The following is a 15674-nucleotide window of genomic DNA, read 5'->3' as shown; positions in this document are numbered from 1 at the left end:
GGGCCGGCTCGGCCAAGATTCTGCCACTGTTGGGGTTCACCCACAACCACTGGGCAGGGGGAGGAGAAGCCATCGGCCCCGGCCGTGCTGCTGCTGTGTTCTGGCCTGGCTGCTGAGATCATGGCCCTCCCCCCAGCGTGGCCCATCCTGACACAGCCCCAGCACAGCCGCTGCAGAAACCTCCATGGTAAAACAGCTCCGGCCGCAAGGACTGAGCCCAGACGCGGTCACATAACCGTCTGCAGGCCCTGGGTGAGATATTAACTCTTTCAGTGCTTCCATCCTCCCTTGAGTGAGAGAAAAGGACAAAGTGAAGGCACACAGAGGAGCAACATGAAGACACAGAGGTCAGTGAAGAGTGTCACGATCCATCCTCACGAATGGGTATCATAGTGGTTTGTTAATTGATCTCAGAGTGCAAAAAACTGACACAGCAAGAGGGGTTTGCAGTGATAATCAAAAGCAAATGTACCTTTATTGAATGACCACAGCAAAATGTGTTGGGGGGAACTGGGGAGAAAGGGAAAGAATAAGGAAAAAGAGAGGAGAGAGAAAGGAAGGTATATAGCTACCAAACGTGGAACTATATAGTCCTTTGCAGTCCAGTCGACGGAGCTTGTCATAGTCACATCAGGGGAGATCTCAGGGATGCTAGTCAATTCTAATATTTATTATAGTCTTTTTGACTGGGGGAAGGGGACACGTTTAAAAATCAAATCAAATGTAATAAAGAATAGTCTATTGAAGAAGGGTACAAATAGTCCATATTTTCAGCAGTAGGTGAGAACCATTGTCTTCTTGGTCCAGTGGTCACAACCTGCAGGCAAACATCTTGGTTTGGTCAGCTTGCCTCCCCCTCACACCTTCCCCCGGTTAGATGGTTTCGGTCTCAGTCCTTGGCAGGAAGGGAGAGCTTTTCCATCATGTCCCAGTCCTTGAGGGAGAGGCTTCTACCACCTCAGTAGAAGGGGTGGTAGATGAAGGGTCTTCTGTGGCGACCACCGAAAGGTCACTCCAGAAAAGTCCAGCCAAGCTGGGAGGTGGGAAAATTCCAGGAGCACTGTTGTCAAGTGATACAGGTGAAGAGAAGGGCACAGTGCCCCTTTTCTCTTTTCAGTTGGTGCAGTGTTCCATGGGGTGGGCAAACACACCTGTGAACAATGACCTGGCAAGACACAAGCTTTGCTCAGGCTTCCGGGTCTTGGTGGGTGACAATTCAGGCAGGACCAGGATCCCAAAACAGGATCCTTCTTTTTTTTGGTAGTCCCGCTTTCTGTCCTTTTCACAATGATCATGAGGCAAATGAGAGAAATTTCAGACAGAGACTTACACGACCCCCTGACTCATGATTGTCTTGAAAGGATCTTCATCAGCAGATTTCTGGAGCATCATTGTAAGTCTTCAGGACTTGTCGTACAAAACAGAGACAGTAAGACAGGGAGGGAGAGAGAGAGAGAGAGAAAAGGAGGAAAAGAAAGTATAGGAAAAAGGAGGGGGAAAAGGAAACAATAAACATAATTAATATTAATTAAAAATAATATTATTTTAAACAATTTTTAAATTATTAAAACAAATTGCAAATGGTTAAAAGGAAAAAGCAATAAACAAATCATAAAATGAGTATTATTTTAAAATAATTCTTCAAAACAATTCAACTAAAAATCAGAAATAATTTTAACAAAATCACAAAAGAGAAAATCAAGAGTTTTTCCAAAACACATATACTAATTCATAATTGCTTTGTGTCAACAGTCTTGGGGATGTCCACAGTAAAGAGGACATCAGCCAAGTTGTGTGCATTAACTACAGACATCAGTCTTGTTAACCATTTCATCATTCTCCAATTCATAACAAAAAAGATTGCCAATAGAATAAAACCAATTAAAACTGGAATCAAAAGAATAACAATGGGATGACAGATTGTTCAGGACACTTGTGGCAGTTGGTAACCACCCAAAAAGAGTATCCCACCACCTGTGCTCAGCATCTTTCTTCACTCTTTCCATGACATGGTGTATTTGTTTCACATTGTGATGAACAGTTACCAGGGTTTTCTGTCCATTTTTCTTGATATTTCCCAAAATTTTGATTAAGTCTGATGGAGCAACAACTGCTTTACCAAAGTGAAGTTTATCCCAATGGGAGTAGGCATCAGTTTGTGAATCAGTGTGTAGCTGGATTGCAAAAGGTAGTGAGAGGTAACTGGAGCTTCATAAGAAAAATCACATCCTGCAATTTTGGTAAAGTTACAAGCACAAAAATTTGAATGATTTTTAGTACCCACTACTACATTTTCTATGAATACAACATCACAAGTAGTTCTAAAACATGCACATCCATTGCCTATGTATATAAGAACTGTTTCAGAAGTCTCGTTAGGATGAATTTCAAAGTGACATATATTTTGTTCTGTGTCCAAACAAATGCCCTGAGCTATGATTGCATTGCTTTCACAGATGAACCCTTGTTGTTCACAGACAATACAGGATTCCAAATTGACAGAATGACATTTCTCACCAATTTGACGAGCCCATTCTCTATGTTCAGAAGGATAGAGAACAGCTCCATTGTGATTCAACCCTAATGCAATAATAGGAAAAATCAAATGTACTGAAGCATTGAGTATGATTAACACAAAAGCTGTGGCTGTGTTTGAAATGGGGTCATAAGTGAAATTCACCAAGATCCATCAGGACTGGAATTCTCTTTCAAAATCAGTGACACTGTCCCAAATTATTTTGAGAATTTCAGTGGGAAAAGTGCCTTCTTCACCTTCTCTTATAATTGAGGCAGCAACTGACTGCATCCACAATTGTACTTGTATACAGTTGAGAGCCAAAGAAACATTGTTTTGTATAGCTCCGAGTGCGTCAATTACCAATTTGCAATCATCTACATTTACCTTTTCCCAATTTGGTAGTATGTTTGATAGCAGCCATTGATGTGTTCCTAACGCTAATAAGGATGATTGCAGTGGTTGCTGTAATTTGGTCAGATCTTTAGTTGTAGCAGCCAATTTATTCATTAATACTTACGAATCCATACTGTTGAGAATTCCTAAGCCTGTTCCCACAACACTGGTTATGTCTCTTGGCATTCGTTTTCTAAAGGAGCTCCGCTTTCGCAGCCAGGTCATCCAGCCCTTGAAAGAGGTCTGCAAGAAAGCTGAGCAGGCCAGTTGAATTTCTGAGACAGTTTTGCATCATCAATTTGACTTGTTTAAGACACCAGGCCGGATTGAACAATATTTGTTGCTGACCAGTTTTCCTGATTATATATGGTCTAATTTCAAAAATTCTGGGTCTGAGCATGACTGGTGGTTGGAATGGAGTGGTGATAGTAGAAAATTGGGTTATAGCATTTATTATGAATTTTTTAAAAAGGCCTCCACTATTCTTGGACCAAAGACAAACTACTTCTGCAGTTTGTGTTAATGTAAAACTGTGCCAACAGTCTCGTAGGCTTGGGTGCATACACACCTGCTGCTGCTGTTTGTTTGCCTGGTTTGTTGAAACACTGATTGAGATTGTTTTATTAAAGGTGGTTCCGTTAATCATTCTGCATCCTATGCTAATTTTTTCTCCCACTACTCCCTGAAGCTGCCAGGTTTTTTGTTTTTCCCATTCCTGCTTAGTGTATAACTGATTTCCATGTATAACCACTGTTGATAGGTTCAAACCTTTTACATCTCCCATGGATCTGGTAAATTGTACAAAGGCCTGGGACCAAGGCCATTCAGTAAAGGGGCTCTCGGTGTCTTCTGCTAATTGGGGCGTAACTGTTGTATTTAATGTGGGTTTTGTTACAGCATCTATCTTAAATTTATAGACCAAGCCTCCCAAACCTAACGGGTCAGTTGAGTTACCTTGCCAGCGGATGTCACATAAGTTGGTTTAACCAAAGTAAAACTGTGCCAGCAATCAACCAGTTCATTTTTGCAGTCCTTTCTAATTGCAACATTGTTAGTTTTGAGGCCTAGAGTATAATTACCAATATACTCCTGCCGGCAACAGAGAGTGAGGGGAAATTGTCCGGCACATTCCCACTTCTTTGTGGGGCACAGTCTCGCTGAAGGGATATCCAGATAATGTTTTCCCCCTGCTTCCATAAAATTTTCAGCAACTGTGATGGAGGTGGCTTTCTCATGGAGAGATCCTTCCACTTTTCTGCATGCTACCACAATCGACTCACCAATTGTTCCAGTTAGGGTTCTAATCCAGTCATTCTGATCCCATTGCCACTCACTTGGACAGTATACCTCAGAGTCATGCAGCACTATAGTCACTAGGTTCAGTGGTGACCCCTGGGATACGATCCTAGAACACTGGTGTGCTGGATGGTAGTTTCAGACCATGACCACTCAGCACAATCTTGTTCATGGAGTTGTGGTAGGATACAGAAAATTATCACCAGCATTATCATGGCTTAGATAATTTTTGTAGCCATTATATTTTATGAAAAATTCCTCTGCTAGGATTTTTCCCTCCTGAGGAGCTGAGGGACTCAGGAAAGAAATGTAAACAATAACTATCTGCTGCTGTGGAATGAAACAGGTGCATCTGTGATTAGTGTATGTTGGCTGTTTCTAATTGATGGCCAATCACAGATGCAGCTGCATCGGACTCTGAGAGTCACAAGTCTTATGCATTCTATTCTTGTTCTTTATAGCCTTCTGATGAATCCTTTTCTCTCTATTCTTTTATTATAGTTTTAATGTAGCATTTTAATATAATATATATCATAATATAATAAACCAGCCTTTTGAAACATGGAGTCGAGATTCTCATCTCTCCACTCATCCTGGAAGTACCCCACACAGCTTTCACCACAAATTTTCATGTCCCACAGAGTTCTTCTGTAAACAAATCCTGCCACTGAGAAGCAGAAAAGAGTTAAAATGATGGGATTATCCAGTGTGTATTTTTCCAATGCTCTTTTCCTAGAGCATCAGAGGCTACTTGTGCATATTTATTCAGAGAGGTTTTCAGCACTAGTGGTACTTCCTCTACAGCAGGGAGGTCCACCAGAACAGGTTTGTCCAGGGTAATGTGATGGAATTTTTGGATCGTCAGGTCCCTGCAGTGAGGGAATGATGCTTGGAGGTTTTGGGTAAAAGGCAGTGGTTTTGGGACATCCATTCACCCCCCATCTACTGTTCACTCCTTTAACAACTTCCTATAACTGACTGTCCCAAATTCTCTCCTGCGGTTTTAGGAGTCGTTTCAAAAGACCATTAGTCCTTTCCACGATCTTGTTAGTTTGCGGGTAGTAAGGTGTGTGGAAAGTCCACTTAATTCCTTCACCTTTTGCCCAATCCTGTACAACTCTAGCAGTGAAGTGTGACCCGTTGTCAGATTGAATTTCCTACAGCTTTGGGAAAGTTCCAAACCACCCCTGCAAAGCTTTAACTGTATTATAGCTCTTTTAAAAGCCTCAGCTTGAACCAACCCAGATACAATTTCTACTCCTACTAGCACAAAGTGTTTATCTCCTGACTTCTTAAAGGGGCTGATATAGTCTACCTGCCATGTGTCCCATAAGCCTTTACCCTTTCTTAAATGCAGAGGGTCATCTTCTAAAGGATGTCTCTCTAGTCACCTGTGACATTGCTCACAGGCTGATATACATGTTTTACACATTTCCCTGGTAACTGGCCAATCCTGAGTGTGAGCTTCTTTGTACAAATCTTTTACACCTGTGTGTTGCCTTTTTACATGCAACCATTCTAATAGTTTATCTCAATCCCTAGTAATTATTTCCCTTTTTAGGGGGCTGAGCCTTGCTAGCTCATCAGCTCTGTTATTCCATTCCCCTGCTGGGTTTCCATCTGTTTGGTGAGAAGCCAACCAACCAACAGCAAAATTTCCTCAACTTGCAATATCTAAGATTTCCTGCCACTTTTCCTTTTGCAACACTGGGATTCTGTTAACTTCCCAGTCATTTTGCTGCCAAAAAGGAAGCCACTCAGTACAACCTTTGTACACTGCATAGGAGTCGGTGTAAATGCAGACAAGAGAAATGTTTTGTGCTTCACATTGGAAGACACTCCAGACAGTGATGAGTTCTCTGACCTGAGCGCTTCCCTCACCTTCAGTAATAATCCTTTCACCAGATGAAATGTGTAAGCCAGCTGCTCTATATTTCCAAATCTTCCCTTCCTGTTTTGCGGAGGCATCTGTGAACCAGGACCTTGCTGCTAGTTCGGAGGAGAATGGGAGGCCACCTTGATTACAGAGATAGGTTTATCTTGGCTGCTAGCCAGGCTCTCAGTGTCCTGAATTGCCAAATTCTTGGCAGCATCTTCTGCTGTTGAAAAATTATTGCTGTAATATTCAATTTGGACATACCACTTCCTCACAGAAGCTTCCTGGGCTAACCTGTCAGTCGGGGGGGTCCCATTTGTTAGAGCTTTAATTACTTTGAAGGGACCTCTTAATACAAGAGGTTGTTGTAGTGAGATTTTCTTCCACTTCTATGAGAGCTAAGCTAATCACAAACAACCCTTTTTCCAAGGTGGTGTACCTTCTCTCAGCATCCTTGAAACCACGGGAATAAAAACCGACAGGCCTTGTTGGGCCCTTGGGACCCTGCTGCCAGATGTGTACTGATAGCCCTGAGGAGGCAAACCCCCATTCCACCTGAAAGGGATCTGTGGGATGGATAGGGCCTAGTGCTTGGTGAGCTGTTGCCTCAAAAATCAGTAATTGTAATGCTTCTTCCTGAGAAGGGGTCCCATCTTACCCCTTTCCTCAGCAAGTCATAAAGGGGCCTAGCAATTATTGACAAGTCTGGGATGTGTTTTCTCCAGAACACTAACAGTCCTAGAGCTTGCTGGAGATCTTTCCTGGATTTAGGCATTTTAATCTGATCTAAAGAAGTTAAGATATCAGGGTGAATACATGTCATGCCAGCTTTCCATCAAATACCCAAAAAACTTCACTTCCTGAGGAGGTTTTTGGATTTTCTCTGGGGGAATTTGCAAATCAAGGCTTTCTAAGTGAGACATTATCTTCTGCTGGTGTTCCTCCACTGCCTGTATTTTCTCACCTCCTACCAGAATGTCATTGATGTATTGATAAACAGCTACATTGTCAGGTTTGGGTATTTTTTCTAATTCTTGTGCTAAAGCATGGTGGGCTAAAGTGGAGGAGTGTTTGTAGCCTTGGGGAAGCCTGGTAAATGTATATTCTTGTCCCTCCCATATAAAGGCAAAGTGGTCCATATCTTCTGGCTGTATAGGTATCATAAAGAACATGTCTTTCACATCTATAGTTGCCATGATTGAGTGAGCTTTTTCTTGGATTGATGTTATGAATTCAAGATAAATTTGGGACCACTGTGAGAGGGTCTGTGTTGGCATTAAGCTGGCGAAAATCCATTGTTAATCTCCACTTTCCATTGGCTTTTCTAACAGGCCAGACAGGTGAGTTGTAAGGAGAAAGTGTGTGACTTATTATGCCCTGGCTCTTCAAATCTTGTATAACCGGTTTGATACCTTCCCTGGCACCAGAAGGTAAAGAGTATGTTTTACATTGGTTGTTTTGCTAAAGGTCAGTGGGGGTGCAGTTTGAAGTAGCCTAATGTTAAATGGCAGTGTGCCAAAAGACCACAGGTAACTGTTAGATTCCTCCCACTGTCTTCCAACTAGGACATTCACCCCTAATAGATCATTTGGAATGTCCCCTATTACCATTTTGACAATTAGGAGATTTTCATCTCCAGGGAGTGAGTTTGACTAAGGCAACATTCATAGATTCTGTAGTTCCTAGAGTGTTAAGAACACGGCATTGTCTTTTAGTTGGAATAACTCCACATTTCTGGGTGTCTTTATGTATTAGTGCAGACATTTGAGCTCCGGTATTGACTAAAACGATTACAAGAACCTTCTTAGGGCCTGTGATAGTTGTAATTAATATATCTCCAGATTCATTTTTAGTGAGCATTCTTAAATAAATCCAAGCTCCGTCCCTTCACCCACATTTTAGGAACAGAGATATTAGTTTCCAGAAATCCCTTTTGGTTTTAGTTCACTGCTTATGGTCTGTGGGAGGGTGTGTGAGAGTGTTGTGTTACTTATGTTCTGAGAGAGGAGTTGCAAGAGGATTAATTTTGTGTTTTGTGGGAGTGACAGAGTGAATGTTCCACTGGCCAGATTGTGAGAGAGAAGCTGGGATAGGGTTAATTTTGGCTCGTTGCCTATGTTCTGTGGGAGAGGCTGTGAGGGAGGTAGCGTGTTAGAGGAAGGTGTGTGTGTTGTGTGTTAGTTCTTGTGAAGGGAGGGGCTACTGGGCTGGGCCGATGTGTTTGGCTTTCTATAGTGCCAGTTAGTTATTATTTTCTGCAGTTTATCCAGGGGCAAGCCATCCATTATGTCTTTGGGGACTCCCTTTTTAATCCCTAACAGCCACCAACGGTTGCAATTAGAATTTGTTTTTCTTTCTCTACATTTTCAGTGTGAGGAGTCCCAATAAACCAAACACCTTTTATTTTTTCTACCTTTTCCTATGGGGTTTTTATATGTCCATATTGCCTACAATAATTAATCAGATCTACTGCGACCTCTCCCCAAGTCCAAACTTTACAGCTACTGACAGGTGAATCGGATTGAGAAGTTGAGGCTTGTGAAGGGGAAGAGTATGGGGTGAAGTCAGGTACAGTAGATCCAGTTTGGTCAGTGGAATTATTAAGGAATCTATATAAACTTTCTAAAGGGCTTAAAGCCATTATGGTTTTCTGTAAAGTGATTGCTGTTGATTTCAGTATTTCTGGGAGCCCATGAATTAAGGGAGTCATGTGCTTGGGTTTCACAGGTAATTGCACTGAGGATTCAAAGCCAGGAATTAATTTCTTTTCATGAATCATTTGCAAGCAGGCGGCTTTGTGAACGCTTTCCAAAAGCTGATCAGTGTTGCCAAAAATTGCCACGGGATCACCTCTTTCTAAAGGATTAATTCTACTGGCCCAAAAAGCTGCACGCTCTGTCAGGGACCATGTGTCATGTTTATCTCCTGCTGTTAAGAAAACTCCATGTCCCCAGTACCCACTGTCTTCTTGTTCAGTTAATTTAATTTTATCCCCACCAGTGAGATCGAAAGACATATTCTGTCTCCAATTCTTGTGGGAGGTGCCCAAATTCCTTTTTCAGTTTAGCTACTTTGGTAGCACTGAATGGTATTTGTTTAGTTGTGATATGTAGTTCAAGATCCTCCTCATTAATATAATTATATTCTGTTTTGACTAAAGATCTTCAGCAAGGACAGCAGTATTCTCCACAATTTTTCATTGCTTCAAGTTCCTTATGGGGATAGGTTTGTTTAATGCAAGGAGTTTCATTTTCTTCTGCCGCTGTTTTTGACTCTGTAGAGGAATCGGCACTATGTGCGTTTTTAACCTGTTCCTCTCTAAGAGCGGCTCGTAACTTATAGATCTCATTTCTTTCTTCATTTAATTGTTTTTGCAAAATTTCAACTAGATTTTGAAGGGAGTCTATGATTGTTATTTCCTCACTTCTTTGCTTAAAGCAAGTTTCTATGGCTGCTGTGAGGCAGGCTCCCAAGACTGAGCATAAGATGGTTTTGTTTTTACCCAAGTCTCGTTTCATGTTGCAGAGAGCATATTCTATCAATAACATTTTCTAAATTAAACCAGTTGTTCTCTGCCCAGACCTCTCTGCCGGGTGAAGGTTTTGCATTGTGTTTGGCCAGTAGTGCATAAAATTCAGCTTTTACCTTGGCACTGAGGTTTTCACTCATCTTGTGAAGGGACCAGAAACCACAACAGGGCGGTATTTAAGTTATGCAATCACACGCTGTGTTTTCCCTTCACTTAACCTTTCCCTGAGTGGGTGAAGAGACTATAGTCTGTCTGAGAGGCCCTATTTAATTACTCCAGAAGCGTCTCTTCCTTCCCAGACAGTGCACACACACACACACACACACACACACACACACACACACACTAGAATGGTTCTTTGTGAAGGGACCAAAACTATGGCAGGGAAGTACAAGCTATGTTACACAACCACACGGCCTTTACTGTGTTTTCTCCTCAATTCCCTGGGTAGGTGAAGGAACTAATCTGCCTGGGAGGTTCTGCTTAGTTCCTTCAAGTTGTCCCTTCCTTCCCAAACAGTGCAGATACACAAAAACAACAGAAACAGTTTTTCCCCCTTTTGCACCGAGAGATCTTTTGTGAAATTCTAGAGACAGAATCCTCAAAAAGAGTATGGAGAATGCTTTTCACTTAGGTGTGTGCAGTTTGCAGGAAATTCTAATCATACCCCTTGCCTCCTAGGTCTGTTCAACCCCTTTTGGGAAAATTGACGGTCTAGGTGTGGCTGACATGAAACTTCCTTCCACCTGGTACAGACTACACACAAGCTGCAGACTCCTCTGTCTTCAGAATCCTGTCCATGACACCAATTTAATGTCACAAGCCATCCTTACAAACGGGTTTCGTGATGGTTTGTTACTGATCTCAGGGTGCAAAAAACTGACATGACAAGGGGGTTTGCAGTGATAGTCAAGAACAAATGTACCTTTATTGAATGACCACAGCAAAATGCATTAGGGAGGGGGGAATGAGGAAAAAGGGAAAGAATAAGGAAAAAGAGGGGGGGAAAGAAAAGGAAACATGGAGTGACATAGTCCTTCAAAGTCCAGTTGACAAAGCTTGTCATATGTGTTGCCTTATAAGGCGTGACGACCTGGTTCCAAGGAAACGCAGCACGACGACCCAATGCTTTTTGGGCCGTTCGGGCTAAGGACACGCAGACATCAATATGATAGACGGTCCAAGAGCCCTTTATTGGTTTTCTCCTCAGTATATATACCCTTGGTCCTCCTACCTTCCGGGGTCTGACTTTTGCTTTATATGGTTAGTAAGGAAACTGGGTGGAGGCCGTGTTAGGGGGGATTACATTCTTGGCCTTTTGTCCTGCGGCTATCTCTTATCTCTAGGTAGTCAGGGGAGAGAGGCCCTATCAGGTTTCCGTGACAGCCCGAAATCTTCCGATCGCCTGTCCCTATTCTCTCTGCCACACGTATGCACGTCAGGAGAGATCTCAAAATCTCTAGCTAACTCAGGGGTTTTTATTATGATAACTCTATTGAAAATTGCAAAGGAGGGGGAAACAGATACAATAGTCCATGTTCTCAGCAATGGGAGAGAACCATTGTCTTCTTGGTCCAGTGATCAGCAAACATCTTGGTTTGGTCAGCTTGCCTCCCCCACACACCTTCGCCCCTGTGTTAGGGTTTCAGTCTCAGTCCTTGGGAGGAAGGGGGAGCTCTTCCATATGGGGATCTCATGTCTCAGTCCTTGAGGGAGAGGCTTATGCCATCTCAGTACATCTGTCACGGTGGTTGTACAGTAGATGAAGGGTCTTCAGTGGAGACCACCGAAAAGGTCATTCCAGGGAAAAGTCCAGCCAAGTCGGGAGGTGGGGAAATTCCAGAACTAGTGTTATAAAGTGATGCAGGCAAAGAAGGGCACAGCGCCCCTTTTCCTTTCACTGGACTCCTTTTTCCTGGGATCAAGGACTCCCTGGAACTCCCCTCTACCTCTCCACATCCCTGCCCCCCCCATTTCTGTGATCCTGAGATCCCCCTGCACCCCCATTCCAGAGAACCCAGACGCCCTTTTACCCCTATGTCCAGCACTGAGACCCCCCTGCACCCCCTTATCCAGCACCAATTCAACCTTTTCCCGGTCCCCTGCCTCTCCCAGCCCCAGCCCCACCTTCTTCTCTGACCTGGGACCCCTGGGCCCCCATTCCTGCCTTTCCCAGCCCCCAGCCTCTCCCCTCCTCATACTGAGGAGCCCTGGCACCCCCTTTCCTGGATTCCCTGGACACCCCATCCCAGTTCTCCCAGTCCTTGCATCCCCTGTCCTTGACTCTGAGCCCCTGAGCCTCCTTCACAGATCTGCCAGCTCTCCATGTTCCCCCTTTCCTTGGACTGTGGACCCCCCTGGATCCCCAAACTCTCACTTTCAGCCTCCCACCTCCCCCAAATCTCCTTGTCCCCCCCTCCCCCCAGTTCTCCAGGATATTGGGATAGCCAGAGCCGGGATATTGAGATAGCCAAACCTTGGATATTGGGATAGCCAGAGCTGGGATATTGGGATAGCCAGAGCTGGGACATTGGGATAGCCAGAGCTGGGATACTGGGATAGCCAGAGCTGGGATACTGGGATAGAGAGAGCTGGCTCAAGGACAGGAACAGCCCTTTGGCCAACAGTGACCTGGAGACAGGGCCGGTACAACCAGAGTGGGGGGAGTGGGGGGAGCTGGGGGCTGAGCTGGGATCTGTGGGAATGGAGGACTGAGGAGCTGGGATGTGATCTCTGGGGATGGGGGGAGTCTGTGGGGCTGGAATGGAAATCCAGGGAACTCCAAGGGGCTCTGTAGGACTGGGACACAACTCCATGGGTCCATTCTCTCCTCGTTCCCAGGTCTCCACGCGCTGCAGGTAGTTTCCACCTGTGACTTCCTGTCCAACAGAGCATCCATGGATCCTACTGGTAAGGCTACAAGAGCTGGGATTTAATCTCCTTCCAGCTGGGAGCCAGGAGCTTTGTAGGGTCCTATGTTGCCACCTGGATCACCCAGAGGTGCTGGGAATCCAAAGGGATCATGGTGGAGCAGACGAAGCATTACCTGGCACACACCTGTGTGGAAGTGCCCCAAAATACATCAGATATGGTTGGGAGGCTCTGGAGTACAAAGGTGGGTGTCAGAGTGGAAGGGCAATTCCTATGGGAATGGGGGACTTGGAAATGCAAGAATTGCCATGGAATTTCCATGGCCAGATCTCACTCTCATCCCAGTCAGGTGAGAATTCCATGGATGGATCTCCCCCCTAACCCACTGCCATGGGAATTCCATGGGAAAATTATTTCAATTGATGACCAATCCAATGAGAGCAGTGCAATGAGAAGTAATCCCCACTGGGATTCCATGGGACATCAATCCCAATCCTGTGCCCAGGCCAGGTCTGCTGTGCCTGTGGCAGGGCCAGGGGAATGCCCTGTCCTTGCCCTGAGCCCAGCATGAGCATTTCCTTGGCGGTTCTGTGCCCTGCTGGGGCAGGAGGGAACTGCCAGAGTGTCTTTGGTGGCCCTGGGCACCCAGCTGGGCTGCAGCCACTGCAGGGGCTCATGGGAAATGTTTCAGAGCAAAGCTTAAAGCAAACAACAGTTTCTGGAAGGGATTCTGCCCCTTGGCCTGTGCTGGGAGCCCAAGGGCAACAGCCCAAAGTGCTGGAGATCAGTGTCCCTCAGCCAGGCCATGTTCCCTCAGCTGTGCCCTGTCCCTCAGCTGTGCCCTGTCCCTTGGCTCTGTGGGGCCAAGGGTGGCAACAGTATTCAGGGCAGCCCTGGGGGAGAACAACCCTGAGCCCCAGCTGAGCCAGTCACTCCCAGCATGGGCTCTGTGGCTCCCAGTCACACCCAGTATGGTTCCAGTCACTCCCAGTATGATGCCAGTCACTCCCAGATTTGCCCAATATTATTCCTGTAGCTTCTTTTATGGTTCCTCTGTGATCCCACTCACTCTTGGTCTCTCCCAGTATGTCCCAGTTGCCACTAGTGTGCCTCCACTCACATCCCGTGGCTTCCAACATGATGCCAGTTGCTCATAGCCATTCCCAGCCAACTCCAGCATGATTCCAGTCATTTCCTGTATATCCCAGTTGCCGTGACATGGTCCCAGTTGCCCTCAGCCTGCTCCTAGTCACTTCCAGTATGGTCCCAGAATGACTCCAGTCATCTTCAGTCAGTGTGGTGCCAGTTGCTCCCAGTATGATTCCATTTGTCCCCAGCATGGTCCTATTTCCTCTCAGTGTGATCCCACTTGCCTCAAGCACAGACCCAGTCACTCCCAGTATGATCCTACTCTGATGCCATGATGATCCCAGTTGCTCCAAGTCTGATCCTAGTTGCTCCCAGCATAGACCCAGTCACTCCCAGTATGATCCCAGTATGAATCCACTGTGATCCCAGTCTTCCCCAGCATGGTCCCAGTCAATCCCAGTTGCCCCCACTGTAGACTCAGTCACTCCCAGTCACTCTCAGTGTGTTCCCAGTCATTCCCAGTATGGTTTACAGACATACCCAGTATATCCCAGTTGCCCTCAGCATACTCACAGTCATTTCCAGTCATATCCACTTGGCCCAGTAAGGTTCCAGTTTCCACCAGTATGATCCCAGTCAATCCCAGTTGGTCTCATTATGATCCCTGTTGCCCCAGTTCTGGCCCTGCTGGTTCCCAGTGTGCTCTGATCTTGCTCCCAGTGGGTCCCAGTCCTGGCCGTGATGTATCCTGGTGTGTCCCAGTGTAGCCCAGTGTGTCCTAGTGTGTCCCGGTGTCCTAGTCCATCCCAGCCTGTCCCAGTCCATGCCAATCTCTTCCCAGCAGCCACTGCCGTTTCCCGGATCCTGCCCCTCCCACCCCTGGAGCTGCCGCCAGACGCCCCCCAAGGTGCTGCCGGGGCTCGGGAGCTTCGTGTTGGGCTTCGTCTGCTGGGCTGGGGCTCGGCCTCCCCTGCAGGAGAAGGTAAGGGGGGGTCCCCTGAGGTCGTGTCCCTCCTGGGAGCATGTGTGACTCCCCCATGTTGCCCCATGCCGGGGTCACCCCTTTTCTCTGCCCAGAGCTCCCAACCTAGCTCCTGCTCCCCCCTGGGAGGGGCTGTGGGGAATCCCCCGGGGGCCCCCTTGAATTCCTGGGCACTGGGACCCCACCGCATCTCCTTCCCCAGGTGCGGGACCCCCTGCACCCCTTATCCTGCCCCAACACCCCTTGCACACCCTTTCCCAGCTCTCTTCCTGTGCCAGCCCCTGGATCTTCCATTTCCCTGAGCCTGGGGACCCCCAGACCCCATTCCCAGGCATAGGTTCCACCCTGCACCCCCTTATCCGGCACCAGCAACCCTTGCACCCCTTTCCCGGCCATCCCTCCTCCGCCAGCCTCCAGAGCCCCTTTTCCCTCACCCAAAGACCCCTGGACTCCTATTCCTTCCTTTCCCAGCACCCAGCCCATCCTTTCCTCAACTCCAATGACACCCAGGACCCCTGTTCCCAACCAGCCCAGGTTTCCCACCTTTTCATGGGAATGGGGACACCAGGGACCCTTGGAGTTCCCTTTCCTGACTATAGTGACATAGCCCCCCCAAACTCCTCCTGGGTCCCCCCATAGCCCCCAGTGGGGATTCCTGGGAGTTCCCCTGTGTTTCCCCATTCCCAGGACTTTGGAGGTCCCTCCCGACCTGCCCATGCACCCCCAGATTTCCTCCACAGCCCCCCTGTGATGGTGGGGGCTGAGTGCTGGTGTCCCCCTGCCCGCAAAAGATACAGCTGTGAGGGGAATTCAGGGGGGTCCCTTAGCATTTGGAGTCCCCTGGGATTTGGGGTGACCCCCGGGCCCCCCAAGATCTTCCTGAACATGCTGATGCTGCCCATGCACAGTGAGAAGCTTCATACCCAGCATGGGGTCCCACCTCTGTCACTGGCATCAGGCACCCCCAAACCCTCTTGGGACCCCCAAACCCTCCTGGGACACCCCAACATCCCCGTGACCCCAAAACCATCCCTAGGCCCTCCAAAAACCCTCAAAGACCTCAAAACCCCATACAGACCCCCCCCAAACCCTCACAGAACTTCAAAATTCCCACAGGACT

At 46.6% G+C, this 15674-nt stretch overlaps 1 long non-coding RNA gene across 2 annotated transcripts; it reads left to right on the top strand.

The window, feature by feature from the left end:
- The first annotated feature begins 161 nt into the window (after positions 1 to 161).
- Positions 162 to 14440, top strand: LOC135278255 (uncharacterized). Of its 2 annotated transcripts, none has more exons than XR_010345797.1 (3): positions 162 to 347; positions 10294 to 12522; positions 14414 to 14440. It is a non-coding gene; the product is annotated as an uncharacterized LOC135278255 (long non-coding RNA). The 2 variants fall into 2 exon arrangements; XR_010345798.1 differs by having other exon boundaries at positions 162 to 1393.
- The last annotated feature ends 1234 nt before the right edge of the window (positions 14441 to 15674 follow it).

Source organism: Passer domesticus, chromosome 11 (genome assembly GCF_036417665.1).
Source record: "Passer domesticus isolate bPasDom1 chromosome 11, bPasDom1.hap1, whole genome shotgun sequence".
NCBI classification, from domain to species: domain Eukaryota; kingdom Metazoa; phylum Chordata; class Aves; order Passeriformes; family Passeridae; genus Passer; species Passer domesticus.
This window is presented reverse-complemented; position numbering and strand designations above follow the sequence as displayed.